Genomic DNA, 13,634 nt, shown 5'->3' with positions numbered 1-13,634 from the left:
TACCTTCCATTAAAGTGTAATATAACCAAAAATAAGTATAAAATATAGGTCTAAAAATGCATATATTTTTGGTATATCAATGATTAGGAGTCGTCGGATCGTGCGAGTATCGAATAGGCAGGCCATATCACGTTGGATGAAGCTACAAAAAATGAACCGCAGGATATGTGGCAGGCTTGCATGGAAAGCACAGCTAGTCGAAGGCCACAATGTGTGAGTTCAGAGAAGGCGAGGATGCGATGGCAGCTGAACTGGATAAATAGAAAATTAGGGTATTTCTCATTTAATTAATTACAAAAACTCTAAAAATTCATAACTTGGTGTAGAAAAATCGTAAAAATAAAAGAAAAGTACCCTTGTTCTCAATGAATAGAGGAAATTAATTTAGAAAAAAAAATTAAAAATTTTTATTTAATATTTATATTTTAAGTAATTAATTACATAATTTTTTTTTAAACCATAGTTAATTAAATAATATTCATTTTAGTATGAAATTTGGGAGGCTTGATCTTCATGTTCTTAGGAGTGTTCCAAGATTTTCCTAAAGTCAAAGAACACCCTTAAGATTGAAAGCCATAATTTTTCAACATTAACCACCTTTGCTTTAATTAAAAAATTATAAAAATTAATATATAAGGAGTGGAAAAGTGTCAAAAGGTGGAAGAGATCACGGAAGTGTATCTGAGGAGTGGGAAAATGTCACCAGGGTGAATGACTCCAATGGAAAAAGGTAAACAAATAGTTACTCGAGAAGAGCCACCTCTGCCAGTGGAAGAAACGCATGTTAAGGAGGAAATCAGAGGCTTGAATAAATTGGATTATAACGTACTAGCTCATCTTAGGAAGTTTCTAGCCAAGCTAAGCATTTACAACACTCTGATCCTATCAAAGGAGATGAGAGAAGCATTGATCAAGGCTTTATTTGATCCAGAAATTTTCTTAGCTCAGTTTGCTAGCACATCCTTGGATGAAGTTTATTTTTTAAAAGAATAGCCTTGGGTAAGCTTCACCGATGAAGACTTGCTACTTGGTACTACTGATTACAATCGACCGCTCTACATTTCCATCAATATTAACAGATTTGTACTTTTCAGCATCATAACAGATCTAGGAGCATCGCTAAACATAATGAGCCAACAAACATTGTTATATTTAGACATCGATGTGTAGGATTTTATTACTGATAAAATTATATTAAGAGGATTTAATCAGAAAGGAGAAAGATTTCTTGGATCGATTACAATACTCATGAAGGTTGGTGAGCTAGTAACAACGAATAAGTTCCATATCATTGACGCCAAAACATCATTAACAATTTGCTTGGTTAACCGTAGATTCACAAGCATAATATGGTCACGTCATCGCTACACCAATGCATTAAGTATTATAAAGAAAGACAATAACACTGTATCATGGGAGAACTACAACCATTTTCAATACTTGAAGTAGGCATCTACGAAAACGCCGCGTACTATGCTCCTCTAAAGAAGACCAACTTTTCCTGAGAAATTATGCTAAATAAATTTGAAGATTCAAAAGAATCTTATGAAAAGGATCATTTGACTCTGATTCAAAAATCTCCTACTGTTCCTTTGCAACTAGTCAGTGAAGGTTCTTTTAGCCCATGAATCTATAAACAAGGCTAGGGATGCGAGCGAAGAATAATTAGCAAGATTGTTGAACCGAAGATTCAACCAAAAGAATTAAAGTGGAAGGGAGGTCTGATGAAGATAAGTCTGACAAAGATACAATGATAGTAAACCAAAATAAGCCTTGGTTAGAGATCTCCTTAGAGGATACATATATGAGTGAATATGAGTCGATGTATGATCGGATCAACCACTACGTGCAAGCCATGACCATAACTCTGATTCATCCCTATAAGGTCGAGATTCTAGTAGTCAAGGAAGTCCAAAGTATTAGTTTGAAATCGATCAAATTTTAACATGCTTCTCCTTCTCCTAATTTGGAAACTAATGTAAACTTACGATAAGATATTTCTAATGAAATAATGGAATTACCATTTGGATACTTTTTCTCGTGTGTACAATAGATAATTCAATAAGGATATGTGCTGAAGCAAATGCCGAAGGACAAGTTACATCTTTTTGAGAAATTATGGAATGTTAATGGTTGATCTCTCAACTCAAAAAAAGGTGTCAAATTTGGTACAATATGACCAGTTGAAGATTCAGAATTTTGTATAGTTGTTACTAAAGTTGGAAAAGGATCACCTCAATGTCAAAGATGAGTTTGAAGAATCTTTGATAGATGATGCTCCACCAAAATTTAAAGAAGAAATTAATACAAGACTCGATGAATTAAAGGCAGTTAATCTCAGAATTGAGGAGCAGCCCCTACCTTCATAAGTTCTCTACTCAATGAGGAAGAGTTTATATATTTAATCAAGTTACTATAAGAATTCATGGATAGCTTTGAATGAAGTTATGACGAAATGTCAGGATTATCTCTAGAAGTTCCAGTTTACAGGCTTCGAGTGGACAAAAGTATAACCCAATAAAATAATTTCCAAGAAAAAAGCACCTCAAAATATAATAGTAAGTCACCATTGAGGTAAAGAAATTAATAGATGCTAACTTTGTTGAGAGGAGCGATATCCCGCATGGTTTGCCAACGTTGTGCTGCTTAAGAAGAAAAATGGAATAATTAGGGTGTGTGTCAACTTCAAGGAGTTGAACAAAGCATGCCCAAAGGATGATTTTCTGCTACCAATACTGGAGTTAATGGGAAACATTGTATCATCACACAAAATTTTCTCCTTTATAGATGGATTGTTTGGGTACAATCAGATCAAGATGGTGTTAGAAGTTACAGCACTTACGGATTTCATAACTCTAATTAAAATCTATTATTACACAGTAATGTCATTTAGGTTGAAGAATGCTGGAGCAACTTACCAGCGAGCTATGACAAGGATTTCTTATGACCTCATTCACAGCTAGGTAGAGTGCTACGTGAATGACTTGGTTATCAAAAGCAAATAATGAGTAGATCACCTGTATGATTTGAGGATTATCTAATGTAATCTTAAAATGAATCCCTTAAAGTGTGCATTTGGTGTGACATCCAAAAAATTTCTAGTATTTGGTGTCCTTCATCAAGGAATAAAGATCAATCCAAAGAAGATTAAAATAGTCTTAGAACTGCCACCACCCAGAGCCTTAAAGTAACTTCAATCTTTTCAAGCCAAATTGGCATACCTAAGATGCTTTATCTCTAATTTGATACGAAGGTGTCAGCCCTTTTCAACATTACTCCAAAATAATGTCAAATTCTATTGGGGAGAGCCATGCTAATAGGCTTTCAAAGAAATTAAACAATACTTAATGACACTTCTTGTATTGACAGCCCCTATCCCAGAAAGCCCTTTAATACTTTATATTGTAGCTTTAAATGACTCTATTAGAGCCTTATTAGCTTAGGTCAATGACGAGGCTAAGTAAAATATATTGTGCTACTTGAGTCGACATTAATACCTATGTAGGTAAAGTATCCCCCTATTGAGAAGCATTAACTAGCTTTGATTTTTTCTGCCTAAAAGCTTAGACATTACATGCTTTCTCATAAGGTCAACCTATATTCAAAAGTTAATCTGTTGCAATATCTGATGAACTGTCCTATGCTTTTTCTAGAGGTTATCAAAGTGATCAATGATCTTATTGAAATTTGATATAATCTTTGTGCCCCTTCGCGCTATCAAAGGGAAAAATTTTGGTAAACTTTCTCGGAGCACACCAACTACCAGCTGGGTCAGCTCTCAATGAAGATTTACCCGATAAATAGGTAATGCAAGTGGAAAATCTAGTGCTCGACGTTGGGTGATCTACCTTGATGGAACTTCATTAGCTAAAAAAGGCAAATGATCACAAACAACTATACCAGGCAAATCAAGGATTGGACTAATTTTCATCTCACCATATCACAAAATGTTGAGATTCTCATACCACCTAATAGAATCGTGCACAAACAATGAGGTAAAATATGAAGCTTTGATCGTCAGACTAGAATTGGCAATATCGATAGACATAACAGACAATGCCATCTACTGTGAATCATAACTTGTTATTCAGCAAGTAGTTAGACAGTACAAGATTCTGAAGTTAAGTCTAGCAAAATAGCACCACTACACAATGAAGTTATTGGAGCAGATTCCTAGTGTAACACTGACAAAATTCCTTGAGGAGAAAATGCCCATGAGGATGCTTTAGCCAAGCTTACTAAGGAGTTGGCAAGCCCACCAGAGGACTCCATCGACACCACGGTACAAGGATGGCAGGTTCTGTCACAAATCAAAAAGGAAAATTTGAAGGGATGGCGGTGACAATAACCTAGGATACTAAGGATTGGAGCAAACCATTTGTTGAGTACTTACAGATTGAGAAATTACAAGAGGATAAGTTAGCAGTGCATCAAATCACAATAAGGGCAATTTTGTACTCCTTAATTGACAGTGTTTTGTATAGAAGTTCATTCAATCAAATGTGGTTGAGATGATTAAGAAAAATAGAAGTGCAGAATATTTTCAAAGAAGTGCATGCCAAGCTATGCGATGCTCATCAATTAGGGTCGATGATGAACATGAAGATTAAGAGACTTTAATAATACTGACCGACAATGATGACTGATTGTATCGAAATAGCTAAGAGGTGTCAATAGTGTCGGGAATGCATGGGGTGGTCTTGCACCAACCTTCAAATGCGCTACATCCAACAATTATGTCATGGACATTCGAGTGTTGGGGCACAAATATAGAAGGTCTGATAGACCATCATTCTTCAAAAGGGCATAGATTTATTTTAGAAACTACGGATTAATTCTCTAGGTAGGCAAACACAATGTTATTACGATAAGTTATGGCACAACACATTCTTCAATTCTTTGGACTCAAATGGTCTACTGTTTCGATGTGTCATGCAGGATTGTTTGAGATAATAGTTCAGCCTTCCAGAGCACAAAGATCAAAAACTTTTTCAGATAGCACGGGATAGATTAGAGATACTCTATGATTTACTACCATAGGCCAAACGACATAGGAGAAGCTTTCAAAAAAGCACTCGTGCAAATTTTAAAGAAAATATTAGATGATAACAAAAGAGGATGGAACGAAAAGTTGTTAGAGGCATTGTGGGCATACAAGACAATGATCAGGAATTTGAAGTAGTCTACACCATATGTGTTTGTGTACATGTTTAAGGCAGTGCTTCTGTTAGAGGCTTAGTTGTCTTCTCTCAAATTCTTCGTGGCCAACCAGATTACAGCAGAAGACAATGCCAAGCTCCAACTTACAGAATTGGAAAGTCTCAAAGGGAAGTGGATAATAGCGCAGCAGAACTTGGAACTCTACCAGAAAAAAAAGATTCAAGCCCACGATAATCTGGTCTGTCCAAGGATATTAAAAGTTGGTGACCTCATCCTAGTTCTTAAAAGGTTTATTCTTGCACATCGCAAAACAGGTGGAAAGTTTGAGTCAACTTGGGAGGGACCGTTCGTGGTAGAGAAAGTTTACTCTGGGGGGTCTTATGAGTCAGTGGATTCTCATATCAAAAGGCCCATGATGTCGATCAATGGACAATATTTAAAGAAGTACTTTGCAACTTGATGTTTTGTAAGATCAATTTTGAGAGCAATGCTTTTCTGAGAATAGGTATATGGACAATGTCTATTATTGGGTCCCAAAAATTTTGTAATAAAATTTGTTGAAATAAAATAAGACATAATGAAATAAAATATATACATCAAAATTACTCATACTAATCTCAAAAAATGCAGATTCCAACTAAATAAAATGAACATACATAACTTAAATCCACTTAATAATAAGCTACAATTGTTCTTGTTTGTTTGGAATTTCAACGTCCTCGTGTTTCTTCTGTCTTTTCTCGGAAGGAAATGACGTGTCTGAGGTTGATTTTTGCTTTTAAAGATGACTTGAATCTTGCACTAAACAAAGAGAGGGTAGCATGAAGTGGTGTTGTGAACTTTGAACTTTACTATGGACAAATCAACGTGGATTAAGAAGGCCCCTGATGAATATAGTCAGTCATAGAGAAGTGGAAGGGTTAAAGTCACTAATGTGAATCAACACAAAATAAGTATGATCATTAAAGAGGAAGAAGTCAGAGAAAGTTCTAGATACACTGGATGTGCCAGAGAGGGTCAATCATATATAGTCCATGGTCATGATGCCGACTGGGGATTTAGTCAGTGCTACTTCAGAGAGAGTCTCAGATGCACCATTGAGACGTACATAGCACAAAAATTTCAATCGCTGCAAGCTTAGGGCCTTAGATCGACTTGAAAGAACACAAGCCATGGAGAGAGTTACAAAGCTCACTCCAATTATTGAAGAAGAAGTTCACGACCCGTCACCAGAGGAGATTTTCACCAGTATTCCATTTGACGAGGACAAGCTTGCGGTTAACACAGAGCCTGCATCACTAGAGGGTCCACCCAAGGACATTGCGCAGAATGTCCGAGATGCAACGTCGACATACAAAGATAGTCACCATCAGCTAGATAGTTCAATGAATGCCCATAATGTAATATTCTTTGTTTGGAACGTTACAGGACTTTCTTTGGAATACACAGCAGCTTTGATGGTGTTTAGAAGTAAGGAAGACCCAGATGTGGAGCCGTAAATATTGCAATTCCTCAAGCTACAATGGTCACAGATTGTTTCCAGTGATGAGCGAAGAGGGAGCCTCGACAATCACTAATTATTCCCAAGTCTAAATGGGCAAAGATACATAGAGTCTGAAAGTAAGAGTTTGAGCACATTATTGAGATTTAGGGAAAATTTGTTAATATTTTCAAAGGACTCGAGTTGCACAGCAAGGTATTTTCAAAAAGCGATGAAAGGAAAATAGACTTAAGAGATAGAGGCTGAGTCAGATTGCTAAAGAAGAAGACATATTCAGAGTCGTAAAAGCAGATGAGAGGGACGGGTGGAATCACCATCCAGTGTGGTTGTTGCCATAATTTTGCAGAAGAAGAGGAGGGGAACCCCCCAGTAATTCTGAGAAATGATGAAGTAGATCCCATGCCTTTTATAATAAAGAATATGATTAAGAGAATGGTTGCATGGCGTGTATTATGCCATTATATTATATTCTCAACAACTGTATCATCAACTTCTATGAGGAGGGAGACTGCATTCCATTGCACATTGACCACCATGACTTTCTAAGATCATTTTGTATCGTGTCATTCATGAGCAAGAGAAACATTTTATTTGGAAAAGAGATACAGATCATCGGTCCAAGAGAATTTTTGGGTCGGTTGAAATTTCCCTACCTATAGGATCAATTTTGATATTGAAAGAAAATGGAGCAGATCTTGCAAAGCACTGCATCCCAAGCATACCATGAAGAAGAGTCTCAGTTACTCTCAGAAGGATGGATGACAGTAAGGTTTCATTTGGATATCACCCCAACCTAGACATTGAGGGACTCTGACCGCTCGAGCTATGAGATGGCCATACCTCCAAGTATATGCAAAGGGACTTTGGTTCTGGAGTGGGGCTTAGGAGGTTAGCCTGATCTGAACACGACCTCGGATGATAGGTGGTGTTTGTCACTTTTTGTACCACACTAGAGCAGAGACGACATGATGTGTGAGCTTGCAGTATCTGCACAGATATATTTGTGATTCTTTTGGATCCTTTCAGCATGTATTCAGTTGTGCCGGATTTACATGAAAGTCAACAAAGATCACTTTTAGGTTTCAATACTTGTGTTTTTGAATTACCATGTTTGTGTGATCGATAAAAAGCTGTTGGACCCAATGTTGGTCTTTACTGTAACGAACAAGGAATGATACAAAACATATACAAGTATAAAATAAAACAATTTACAAAATAATAATAATAAAATTTGAAAGATCGAGAAAATTTAAAATTAAAAGAAAAGAAAGATAAACCAAGTCTCTTCCTTCTCTGAAGGGCTGGTATATGAAATTTGGTTAGCTTCAGTTTGATTCCTGAGGGTCAGTAGATGAAATTTGATTACCAAAAAATCATTCCTTACATGAAGGGTCGGTATATGAAATATAGTTACCTTCAACTCTATTTCTTAGGGTTGGTAAATGAAATCCAATTAACTTAAAATCATTCTATCCCTGAAGGGCTGGTATAGGAAATCTGGCCACCTTCAATTTGATTTTTGAGGATAGGTAAATATAATACAATTACATCAAAATCATTCCTTACCTAAATTTTGATTCCTATCATCGGGATCATTACCTAAATTCTTATTCCCTCGGCTACCTCTTAGGTTGGATGTGAGTCCCTGAGATTTCTTTTCTAATGTAGTAAAATCAAGCCCTTGGTAAAAATAACTAAATTTGGATTTCCTCCGCTACCTCTTAGGTTGGATGTGAGTCCCTGAGCTTTCCTTCTCAATATATGAAAATCAAATCCTGGAATCAATACCTAAATTATGATTCCCTCCGCTATCTCTTGGGTTAGATGTGAGTCCTTGAGCTTTCCTTCTCAATGTAGTAAAATCAAATCCTCGTGATCAATACCTAAATTCTGATTCCCTCCGCTACCTCTTGGGTTGGATGTGAGTCCTAAGCTTTCCTTCTCGATGTAGTAAAATTAAATTCTTTGGTCAGATTCTCTCTGCTACCTTTTGGGTTGGATGTGAGTCCCTAAGCTTTCCATCCCATTGTAGTAAAATCAAATCTTAGGATTTGTACCTAAATTATGACTCCCTCCAATACCTCTTAGGTTGGATGTGAGTCCTTGAGCTTTTCTTCCCAATTTTAGTAAATTCCACAAAATTTCCACATTTACTTCATTAATTCTTTGCACTTACAATATTTTCGGGATCAGTACCTAAATATTGATTCTCTTCTATCACCTCCTAGGTTGGATGTGAGTCCCTATGCTTTCCTTTCTAATGTGACATTCTCAGCACTTCAAGATAGGTGTGTGACCCCTTAAATAGAGTAAGGCATCCTATTCTCTTCTTAGAACCACTCGTCACCTCTTAGGTTGGATATGAGCCTTTGTGCTTTTCTTCCTAATGTGGCATTATTGACCTCACTTTTATGAGGACCCTAAACTGACACCCATAGACATGACATGTCTTGAGTGACCCACACTGGCTCAAGATCCCCAAACAACTTTTTTAAAGACCTAATGGTCACCATGATCACTAAGTTCATCCTAGAAAGTGGGCCTTTAAACCCATCTAAGATTCCCAAAACCCTCGAAATTAAATTAACCCCCATATGCCCTCTTTGGGTTCGGACCATGATGACATCCCAAAATGCTCAGATCAATGATAACAAACCCTGACTTGATCAACCCTAGACCCAATGGTTACCACATTGACCATTTGGTCAACCCCAAACCCAATGTCATTACATTGACCATTTAGTCAACCTTGGACCCAAAGGTCATCACATTGACCATTTGGTCAACCTTGGGCCCAATGGTCACCACAAGGACCATTGGTCAACCCTCACACCAAATTGGTCAAAATGGATCATTTGGTCAACCCTCACACCATATTGGTCATGATTGACCATTTAATCAACCCAAACACCAAATTTGTTAAAATAGGTCAATTGGTCAACCTTAACATCCAATTGGACAAACTTGGGCATTTGGTCAATCTAAGGACTGGATTAGTCAACTCTGGTCAAATTGGCCAATTCTAAAGCTCATTGGTCAAATTTGGTCAAGAAGGTCAACCTTGGATATAATTGATCAAAATTGGTCAAATGGAACTCAACTTAACCAATCTATGGTTTATGATATAATTTCATTTTTTAATTAATTTAAAATGGAATTATGATTAAATTTGAACCCTAAATTGTGATCAAATTTATGACATCATATATGACATCTAAACCAATGATTGTATTTCAAACTCAAATCCAACCCATGGAGGATTGCTAATGGGTCACCGATGACCCATGATACCCATCATGACATACCCAAGACACCAAGCTATAATTTTTAACCTAAGTCAAAAAATCATCATGAAGGGAGGAAGAGGTGTCATTCCATCACAAAATCATTGGATGACTTATTAGCTTAGGTAGAAGGGAGGATAATCTAACTCACATGAGATCCTTATCCACCCACTCCCCATCTAATGGAAAGAAAGCCTTGCTCAAGCCAATCTCTTCACTACACTTGAGCTCATAATAAGCTCGCCATAGAAATGCTAAACAAAATGATGCTAGCCCAAATTTGATCTTTTTTGACTCCCTGATCTTCCCTAAGCTACCTCCATCTTCCTCCACTTGAATTCAAGCTCAGCCAAAGCTTCTCCATGGCTATAAATAAGCCAACCTGAGAGCTACTTAAAAGAAAGAAGAAGAACCTTCAACTCTTAAACCCAAAAACACTTTATACAAGACTTGTTCCCCAAAAACTAAGCATTCAATCCCCCATAATCTCCACTCCTACAAACCATCACAAAGCTTCAACTTCTCACCCCTGAAATAGGACAATTTTTTTGGATCAGCACAAAAATCTTTCAAACTTTAATCAAACCGCTCCAACACCATCACTGACCTTAATGAAGAAGTTTCCAATCAAAATTAGACCTTCCCACAAGCTCTAACCTGTCGTTAGGTGAAACTGTGAGGCCATTTCAACTTGTATATAGCTCCATTTAAATTCACTCCCAATTGAACTCAAAAGGAGCTTCACAAGGACCTACAGACCATTTCTGTCAAGCTCGATTGAGGCTTCACCTCTCAAGATGAGTTATGTGCTCAAAAATTCAAAAATGAGGCTTTGTTTGTACCTTTGTGAAAGAAATCATCACACCATAGCTCAATATATGTATGGAGGTGTTTGTTTTGTTGTGATGAAGATTTAAGAAAAAAAATAATTAAGTTTGATGCAAGATCTGCGGAGATCTTATGCCCTAAACACGAACGGTTTATGGCATATCAGACACTAGAAACGATGGCTGGATGCCATCCAATTTTATGTATTAAAATGGATGGCAGGGTCTACAGTTAAAAGTTAGAGATTTTCGGTCGTTGGAATGAATATCCCGATGCCCGGTTTCAAAAGTTGTATAATTTAATTTATGTATATATAATTTTAAAAAGTAACATTTTATTTTTTAAAAATACAAGACCAAACTGATCTCATATATGTAATAGTTTAAATGATCAAGCACAACACTGCAAGCATTATATCTACCTCGAATAATGAATACACTACTTGTTTGTGGTCCTCGATTAAATAAATAAAAAAAATTATGACATCTTTTTTAGTCTATGAAAAACCATTTATGTTGATCGAAAAATTGCCTTATCTAATATAAAGAATTAGACAAAGTTTATATTACCTAGGTTCTTAAAGCTCCTTATAAAGGCAAGCCCCTATAGTTAATTACATCTTAAATGACCGAAGTCACTTAAGAAAACTCTCAATTTAGATCAAAAAATATTGTCTCCAAGAATTCAAAAGGATAGGACTTTACAAAGACCAGACAAAGAGGTATGAAATGGGAAAGGCTCAAGTTTGGAACATTTTATTTTGGAATCCAAAGGAGGAAGAACTAGGGATTGTCACAAATCCTGAGGAAAACCTCAGTGACTTCCCAAGCTACCCTACAATTTGGCTTCAATTTCAGTGAAAATTATTGAATGTTTCATTGTGCTGATTTTATTAGTTATGGCTTACATTTGTGCGAGACAATCACACAAATAATTTAGAAGATGTGAGGATTTAGGTTGTGAGGAATGACAACCTCAGAATCCTAAAATGAGTTAGGGCTTATATTGCACAACATGATTGCAAAGGCCTAAATATAAATTTGTGGATTTTTGTCACACTAGGCAGACAACCTTGAAGTATTATGGGTTATGTTGTTTTATTCTAAGGAAAATATGTGATGTTGTAGATTCTCGGGTTGTTGTAGAAGGCTGCTCACAAAGTTAGCTCCAAGCTCCTTAAAGAAATAATTGTCTTAAAGTCTAAGGTTTAAATCTTTAAATGACATGTTCAAGTTCAATCAAGAGGAGGCTAAAGTTGTTTAGAGCAACATTGGTTAAGATCCCACGGTTCCCTCATTCCGCTTTTACTATTTTCTTCTGAATTTACTTAGCTTAATTGAGTTGTTAGGCTCATTTAAACTGGGAAGATCTCGTTAGCAACCAAAGGTTACCTCATCCCAGGGACTCCCGTAACTTCTAAAGGATGTATTATGAAAATTTTGCTTTCCAAAGGATTTATGGTTACCTTTGAAAGAGTTTTATTTAATTTTGAAAATTGTTAACTAATTTTGAAAAAAATTATTTTGCACGTAAAATAAGGTTTACAACAGAACATGTACAAAATTTGAAAGAGAAAAGAAATTGCAGTGAATAAAATGACATAAATTAAATAACACTATAAAGCATACCTCTCATCTTCTCGTTGAGCCCGCTAAAATGTTTGAACTTGCAACAAATATATAATTTTACAAAAAAATTAAATAAATTGCAAGGGCAGATGAAGGTGTAGCTACCAAACCCTAAATTATAACTTGGTAAGTCACAAAGGTTTTAATGGATGATTTTATGAATAAAGTATAAGAAGTTCAATTATCCTTCAAAACATCCAAAATATCATAAAAGCGTTTGGGGAACAATCCCTAACAACTTTTAAATACCTTTTGAAGTGTTTCAAGTCTATTTGAACTTATTATATTGTTCAATTGATCATCCCAATTTTTTAATTTAATTACAATAGGTAAATACACCTTATTTTCAGTGAACCTGATATTTTAATTATCTCAAGAGTATGAAACTCAGTAAATCAGTTGATATTTTACTTAACAGTTATGCAGGAAGATGCCCCCAGGACAAGCTTAAGTTATTAAATATTTTATGCCCACCATTGAAATTGGGCTTGTAGTGGTTTAGAGGTGTTAATTATCAATCATATTATTATTTCTAAACCTCATTAAATAAGTTTAAATGTCAAGCATAGCTCACTACTAAGCCCTTAATAATTTTAATGACTAAATTTGCATTTATCAAACTTTTAATTTAGGTGAGATATATTATTAACAAAAAATCATATCATCACCAATTATGGGCTTCAAATTAATGAATTATCTCTTACTAACCCAAGCTCGTCACTTTAGAATCATCCAAGTTTAATTGACTTCCAAATCCTAATAATTTAAGAAATTACAATTTTAGCCTTTTCATGAAAATGTGGCAAGTTGATTTCTACCTCTTTAACACATTATATTTCAAACATCCAATATGGTTCATTGTTATCAAAATTACTCATTTTCTCTTAGTTAATCCTAAATCTTTATTAATGCACCAAAATCTAAAATTACCAGTGCCGCTAGGGCTCTCCACTCCATAACTCATTAAGTATAATTGAAATGATTTTGAAATTTTTAGAGTACCCCGCTCATGGGTCAATTAAGATACTAAAGGATAAAATGTGATTTTTCAAAATTTAATTTATTATAAATAATTATTTTAACTTAGAAAAAATGATTTTCAATTTTAATTTGTATAGTTAATCAAAGTAATTTTTTTGTCATGGAAAAAATTACTGGAGGTTCACCTAGGTTAGAAGACCACTTGGACAAAAAATTACCATTTTTCAAATTATATATATATATATATATAGT

Source organism: Phalaenopsis equestris, unplaced genomic scaffold, assembly GCF_001263595.1.
Source record: "Phalaenopsis equestris unplaced genomic scaffold, ASM126359v1 Scaffold000325, whole genome shotgun sequence".
In the NCBI taxonomy this organism is placed as follows: Eukaryota; Viridiplantae; Streptophyta; class Magnoliopsida; order Asparagales; family Orchidaceae; genus Phalaenopsis; species Phalaenopsis equestris.
Note: the sequence above shows the minus strand (reverse complement) of the source record.